The sequence below is a fragment of the Xenopus laevis genome, chromosome 7S (assembly GCF_017654675.1).
Source record: "Xenopus laevis strain J_2021 chromosome 7S, Xenopus_laevis_v10.1, whole genome shotgun sequence".
NCBI lineage: Eukaryota > Metazoa > Chordata > Amphibia > Anura > Pipidae > Xenopus > Xenopus laevis.
In genome coordinates, this window is record NC_054384.1 from 54,516,644 (window position 1) to 54,524,687 (window position 8,044).

Sequence of the window (8,044 nt, forward strand, 5' to 3'; positions counted from 1 at the left end):
CCTCCCTGCTTCCCACATCTTCGGTAATCTTAATGTCTTCTTCCTCCCCTTCTGCAGTTTCCATCTCTTTTGGCACATGCGCAGTTGTTGCGAATTAGAAGATTGCATGCGCCAATACGCCGCTCACTTCATGAACATTACCAAAGAGAAGAAGATGGCTTCTGTGAGCTCCACTGCACTCATTCTTCATGTGCGGTCGCTATTTCTACAGTGGACACATTTCAGGGGTAATACTGTGCAGGGGGAGACAGGGAGGGGGGCCAGCAGAGGGGGACTAGTGGGGACTTATCACCATGGGGGTTTAGTTCTCCTTTAAATATAACACTGTGTCAAACATCCTCGAAAAATCATGAAGGCAAAAAACATCTTCCAATTTTTAAAGGGACATCTGTCATTGACTTTTACATGACTTTGACAGGTTTTACCTGGAGTATTTTTGGATTCAGATTTTTAACAGCTTCAGTGCATAATAAATCTAAAAAATTGAGGCTATTAAATAAGCCTCTAAATGTCTGTTTAGTTGTAGTATTCTGTTTTATATGTATAATTCTATGTTAGATATGGTTGTTAATGTCATTTTATATAAAACACAGGATTTGAGTATTTTAAGTTCAATACACTTGTTATAGAAATTTCACATGAGAAATAAATGGTAGTTTCTAATGAAGTACAATAATCTGTAGTAGACTGGAAAAACAAACCACAATCAATTGGTTGACTGGATCTTTAAAGGGATACTGTCATGGGAAAAAAACATTTTTCAAAATGAATCAGTTAATAGTGCTGCTCCAGCAGAATTCTGCACTGAAATTCATTTCTCAAAAGAGCAAACAGATTTTTTTAAAATCAATTTTGAAATCTGACATGGGGCTAGACATATTGTCAATTTCCCAGCGGCCCCAAGTCATGTGACTTGTGCTCTGATAAACTTCAATCACTCTTTACTCCTCTACTGCTAATTGGAGTGATATCACCCCCTCCCTTCCCCCCCCCCAGCAGCCAAACAAAAGAACAATGGGAAGGTAACCAGATAACAGCTCCCTAACACAAGATAACAGCTGCCTGGTAGATCTAAGAACAGCACTCAATAGTAAAAACCCATGTCCCACTGAGACACATTCAGTTACATTGAGAAGGAAAAACAGCAGCCTGCCAGAAAGCATTTCTATCCTAAAGTGCAGGCACAAGTCACATGATCTGGGGCAGCTGGGAAATTTACAAAATGTCTAGCCCCATGTCAGATTTTAAAATTGAATATAAAAAAATCTGTTTGCTCTTTTGAGAAATGGATTTCAGAGCAGAATTCTGCTGGAGTAGCACTATTAACTGATCCGTTTTGAAAAAAACATGTTTTCCGATGACAGGATCCCTTTAAAGGAGAAGGAAAGGCTAAAATTAAGTAAGCTTTATCAGAAAGGTCTATATAAATACACCAGTTAACCCTCAAAGTAATGCTGCTCTGAGCCCTCTGTCAAAAGAAACACCACATTTCTTTCCTTCTATTGTGTACACATGGGCTTCTGTATCAGACTTCCTGTTTTCAGTTTAAAACTCCAGGGCAAGGCTTGAGCATGCTCAGTTTGTGCCTCTCCCCCTCCCTCCTCCCCTCCCTGCTGTTATTTGAGCCCAGAGCTATGATTAAGCAGGGAAACTCAGGCAGGAAGTGATGTCACACCAAGTGAATATGGCAGCTGCTATCCTAAACAAACAGAGAGAGTGTCTAGAGCCGTTTACTCAGGAATGGTAAAGCATTCCACAGAATAACTAGTGTTATAGCTTGCACTATTGTGGCTAATCTATTTAACAATAAACTGCTTTGGTACGTTTCCTTCTCCTTTAAGGATAAAGTGGATTCACTATGCTGCTTCTAATGGATAAGATACGGTAGGCCTTCTTTTTCACTGTCCCTGGTGCAAGTGAAAAGTCAATGAGGGGTCCAAAACTGCACCCCTAAGAGGCCCATACACATTCCAGCTGTGTCTGGTGCAGTGACTTCTGCAGTCTGCAGATTAAAAATCTGGAGCAAGGTGCACAGTGAGTGGTTCAGTGATATTTGGAAATATGTTGAAGGGTTGGACTTGAGAAGTTGTACTTTTCCAACATAAATTAACTTTGTGACTATAAATAAAAATAAATTGATTATACTGGATATATTAAGAAAAAAGTAAGTACCTTAAGCATGTCAGGGTGAAGAGATGCCACAAACCACCCTCTAAGTATAATCTCCATTAATTAAATAAAGTGAGTCATTTACAGTGCTACTTTTCCTGCCTTTATGAATCTACTCCTTAGGCTAGGCACAAGGTAACCCTTCACCCACATACTTCTTAATAATATAATTATAGTAATATTCCACCTGCCTTTTTTGCATATGACTCAACAAGATTGCAAGATAATCCCTTAAAGGGATTAAGGTTCTGGTGTCAATGATTTATTAATTGACTTTACTTGATGTGCAGATGTTTTGGAGTATCTTTGCTATTCTTTTCAGTGTGTGACTTTTCGGGGCAGATTTATCAAGGGTTGAATTTCGAAGTGAAAAAAACTTCGAAATTCGACCATTGAATAGGGCAGCCCGACATTCGAATCATACGATCGTACGATTTTACAAAAAAATCTTTTGACTTCTCACTGGCTATAGGTTCTAGGAGGTCCCCATAGGCTAACATAGCAATTTGTCAGGTTTAAGATGGTGAAGTGTCGACGTTTTTTAAAGAGACAGTACTTCGATTTTCGAGTGGTCGAATTTGTGAAGTATTTTCAATTTGAAACAAAGTCGAAGTCGAATTTGGCCTATTCGATGGTCGAAGTACCCAAAAATTACTTCAAAATTAAAAGTTTTTTAATTTGAAAATTCACTACGACCCTTAGTAAATGGGCCCCTTCATGGTTAAACAGTTACACATGTATTATATCCTTCTAAATAGTCTGCTTTGGCCACATATAAATTTTATCTGCAACCAATGACTCATTAAGATGGGAGTGGTGATTTTCCTTCTTTTTTGCTTCTAGTTAAACACATTGAACTGCTTGTAAATTGTTTTGCTAAATGATTGAATGAAAATTGCTGACCTTTTTATGTTTTGACTTTGGACTCAGAAGATCATTTTCAGAACTTAGACCTTTGTTGGACTCAAAAGTAGCCTGTAAATTACTATTTTTATATACAAACTCTAATGTAGTTACTAAAGTAGAAACATTATTTGAAGTTAAGTTAATTGAAAGCTAAAAAAACAAGATAAAACCATTTTATTGTTATTTTGTTGTGGGAGATTATGATATAGAATGAATTCTATCAATGCAACCCACCTGGTGATAAAACGTACTTTAGTGTCTTCCTTCCCAAGAACCTATGTGAAACAGAAGCAGGGCACTAATGACACTTGGCTGTGTATTATAACCTATTTATTATATACCATATATATAATGTATTTATTTTCCTGTCACCTAGTAATATAGATATTGTTTGACTTCTAAACAGATGCATTATTTTGAAATCCCCCATACCTTAAAACATATTTTTGTATGGAAAAAAAATGGTGGGACATGTTCACATTTCAGTGAATGAAATACCTTTCTGGGAACTGATCCTGCCATGAACTAAAAGAACATGTCAGGTTCCTGCCCTTTCTATGAATTCTGAATGAGTTTGATTATTCAAAGAGCTAATTGAATGACTGAACACTTGACACTTGTGTGAAGATGATTCTTCCCTGGTATGTTAATTGTTTTCTTGCCCATCATAAGTGTTGTTGAGCAAGTGTATGGGCATACAAATGCATTTTTGTTTTAATAGAGTTTTTTAAATATATTATCTTTTAGCATGCCAATGGAGCTTGAAGAAACGCATATCAGTTATTATTTTTTATTTATTATAAGCACACATAATAGTTCCCATTTCAATGCAGCAATGGTCTTACACCACCTCTGAAAGGTTAACAAATAATAACAGTTATGTATTTTATCTAATCTGATCTGTAAATGTGTCATACCCTTGGGTCAGTAAGTTCATTGGCTTTTATGCATAGGACATTTTTTTATTTTTTAATGCAGAGAATATGAAAAATACAGTGACTCAATAGGACTCAATATTTGCAGTTCTGGGAAAATAAATCACAAAAAAAGTACCCTAATGTGTTCAGTACTCTGTACCGACTGGGACCCACTTACCATGTAAGACTTTATATCAAGCATATATAAATAGGAATGTGCTCAAATCAAATGAACTTATCTTTAGTTCACTATTAATGACAAAATAAGGTACAGTAACTCACTCTACATTATAGAGTTACAATTTAACTCTTATAACAAATAATATACTGTAAATGTTATTGCTATACTATTATCTTTACCCTTATGCCACAAAAATCATAAAAATCATAAAAAGTTTTTTCTAACATTTAATTTTTTTAAAGATAAATCGTACTGTATTCCTGCAAAAAAAACTTGCTTCTGAACATTCCAAAAATATTTTGCTGTTTGAACTCTGAGACACAAAAGCCCTACAGCCGTACACTGAGGCAGAATGGCAAGGTATTCTAATGACCCGCAGTCAGGTTTTTAGCATTCTGTTTAGAATATAGTTCATCAAAAGTGAACAAGACAAAGCTATGATATGGGAAAAAAAGCTGTGGAGAGTTCTCATTTCAGATCAGAAATATGGCATTGGCAACTTTTTGCTAATGCAAATATGAAAAGAATGAATGCCCTGCGCACAATGTGAACATCTGCCCTAAAATGTTACTGTCTATTTAAGGTAAATTAAAGTGCAGCTTATCCTAATATCTATATACAGTAGCTTAAATATTATGACTCCATTTACATGTCAACTTCAGGATATGAATTTAGTACACTTTCTCAGAAATGTTGTATTGAATATTATGTAGGAAAATTCAATTCTACAATTGGAAAGACTCTATTGCCTTAGCTCCCTGTGTTATACATTAAGCAATCTAATTGCACAAATGCAGAAAGACTTGTTCTGCCTGTTAAACTGGTGGATGCATCTCAACAAAGTTGCAGTAGATTCTTGTTTATATGCTGTGAAGAAGGATCTGATTGCACAGTAAATGTTAAACTTTAACAGATTTTGCTGCTAGCACTTTTCCAAAATGTGTTGTCAGTTGACAGAAAGCTTCCTTAATTGATCTAGTTTTACATTGTATGTTACAGTACAAATTGTCTGCAATTTAATTTTGGCAGGTAGCTTCAGGCAGAAATGATTTAAAGTGCAGCCACTGAATCTGATTAAAAAAATCCAGCTTTACATAGAATCAAACTTCTTATTTAATGTTCCACATTTTGTTTCATACAGTATAAAAACGTATATCGGTTAATATGCCAGATATCTTCCATGTTACCTAGGCTTTGCACCTTTTAAAGGTAATAAGACCATAAGATATTTTGCTTTAAATCTTTAGGTTAATATCTCTATATTGCTTCTTTTGGTTGTGAAGGGAAAGCTTTATTAAAGGGAACCTATTGTGAAAATGAAAATCAATTAACAAGTGTGTACTTCTTATGAAATAATCAATTTACTTTTTGGTATCTCACTCTCAGCAACCTTTCTCTCTCAGTGCTATTTTGACCAGGGTCAGGTTTTGATTGAGGGGTAGGTCTAATACTTGTTTTAGGAGGGAAGATTTATTAGCGTTAATTCAAATAACCAACTCCAGCTCAAACAAAATCTCAAAAAATAACCGACTCTGGCAAACACACGGCATGCTGCAAAACAGGATTTCAGTCAGTTATCTTTAGAATGAGATCTAATACATCTTCCAGTCAAAGGGTGCATCCCCCCCCTCAAAGGAGGTATTAGACCTAACTGTCAATAAAAAAAAAACTCACTTACTCAGGGCCGCTCCTGCCATGAGGTAAACTTTCCTCAGGCAGCAGCAAGCAGTCAGTTACAAGGGATGGCAAAAAACAGCCTTTCAGACAACTTTCCCAATTTTAACCTGGAAATTCGGATTCACTAGTGCAGAGACCACTATTGTGCCTTTGACTCGCCTTAGGCGGCAGAAGCCCCAGGATCAACCTTCCTGCACCTAATGCATGAAGAAAAAAGAAAAAGAGACAGGTTACTAAGTGTGAGACAGTGAAGAGTAACTTGGTTATTTCATAAATGGTACAGCGTTTAATCGACTATATTTAGAAAGTTTCTTATTTTAATGAGATGAAGCTAATATTACATTTTTATTTTTGTGTTAGTTCCTCTTTAAGGAGGACTCACTCCTATTGTATATGCCTGGCCATACACATAAAGATAAGCTTGTTTGTTAATCTTGCCAGATGAGAAAATTTTTGCCTGAACCCAAGATCAGATCATAAGGCAGGCCTAAGGAGAACCATCAGAAGAGGAATGCATAAATTAACCAATGTCTTTCTCACCCAATGGAATTTCCAAACCTGCCTTTTATATATTTGACCAATTTTCAGCTAGGTTTAAATTGGGCAGTCAATTAGTTGATGACTTAGTCTAAAAGGGACAAGTAGGCAGGTTATATTGGCTTGTCCATGACCATCTTTACTCTGGGTGACCATTAATCTTCTTTTCTAATCCTCTAATACTCAGAGAAATCCTAGTCTATGATTAAAGGAAGAAGTCAGAGAAGTCAATATCCCCTTAAGCCTAAGGGAAACAATTGATACACTGCATTTTAGTCTGGGACAGAATTAATAAATATGTTAGCACTTGGTTAATTATAATTTTAATAATAAATGAAACATATTTATGTAGATAAGTTAGTGAAAACTATACAAATATGAAAAACGTAAAATGGGAAAACAAGCCTCTTGAATTTCCAATTTAAACTACTATTTACATCTGATCATAGAGCTCCCCTCTCAGGTGGTAGAGACCTGGAACTGCATTTGTATATATACATTCATACAGACTGTGCTAAGCCTGAAGAAAGATCAAATCAAAGCGAGAAATAGGATTCTAGCAAAAGTGGTCACTGGGAGGACTCAGCATGGTTCTAGCTTGAAGTGGTTTTCTATCATTTTCATTGATTTTTGACTGAACCCTAATCAGACCTATAAGGGAAGCTGTCATTCTGGCTTCATTTAAAGGGCAGTGAGCTGGTAAACTGTTCAGCAGTGTCATGCAACATGCAGACTGACTTTATATGAGGTACAACCATACTGTGTAAGCACGCATGCTTTTTGGTAACTGGTAGCAACAGGATAGACTACTGCAAATTCAGTTAAAAAAGCTGAGGAGAAAATAAGAAATCACTGTTGGTAAATACTGCAAGCAGTTATCATCAAACTGCAAATTGTAAATTGTAAAATGTAAATTTTGCCCTATTTTCCCTACTATCTTGCCTTTGTTTATTAGTTGTAGTAGAGCTTTTTAGTTTCTTGCAGTAACAAACTCTTAGCCTTTTGTAAGTCTTAAGCCTTAAGTATGATCTTGTTATTTTTATTGCAATAAGGCATAACATCTTGTCAGGTTAAATGATAAAGTACGCAATTCAGAAAACAGTTTGTGTGGAACACCCTACAACCAAAAATATCAGTCATTACCAATGAAATTTGGGTTGTATTACAGAACTGTTTTTGTGTATCATGGCTTGTGTTACCTATCTTTGCTAAACAGCGATATGTTTGGTGAGTATATTAGAAAGAAAATACAAACAAACATACTGAAAAAAGTTTTCCTATGCCTGTTGCTTACAATTCTCTACTAGCACCCAGGCATTTGATTCCTATAGGTGTGCTCCCCTTTGTCCTTTGTTTTTGTTTATCTTTTAAATTAAATGGCAAAGGGAGCAGAAACATTTGTGAGAGTGATGGGTAGAAGTTACTGTGTCATGCCCAACAATTTGCAAATCTAAGGCATCAAAAAGCAATAAAAGATTCTAACTCCAAAGAAAGCTGTTAAAATGTCTTGCTTTTGGTACAATTATTTTCCACTAGTTTGCACTAGTTCTGTTAAAAACATGTGAGAGACTAGATAATAATAGTGTTAATTGCTGTTGGCTAACTGAAAATATAGGTGAAATGCAACTCAAGGGTCTTTAGGGTGTCAGCATAAGAA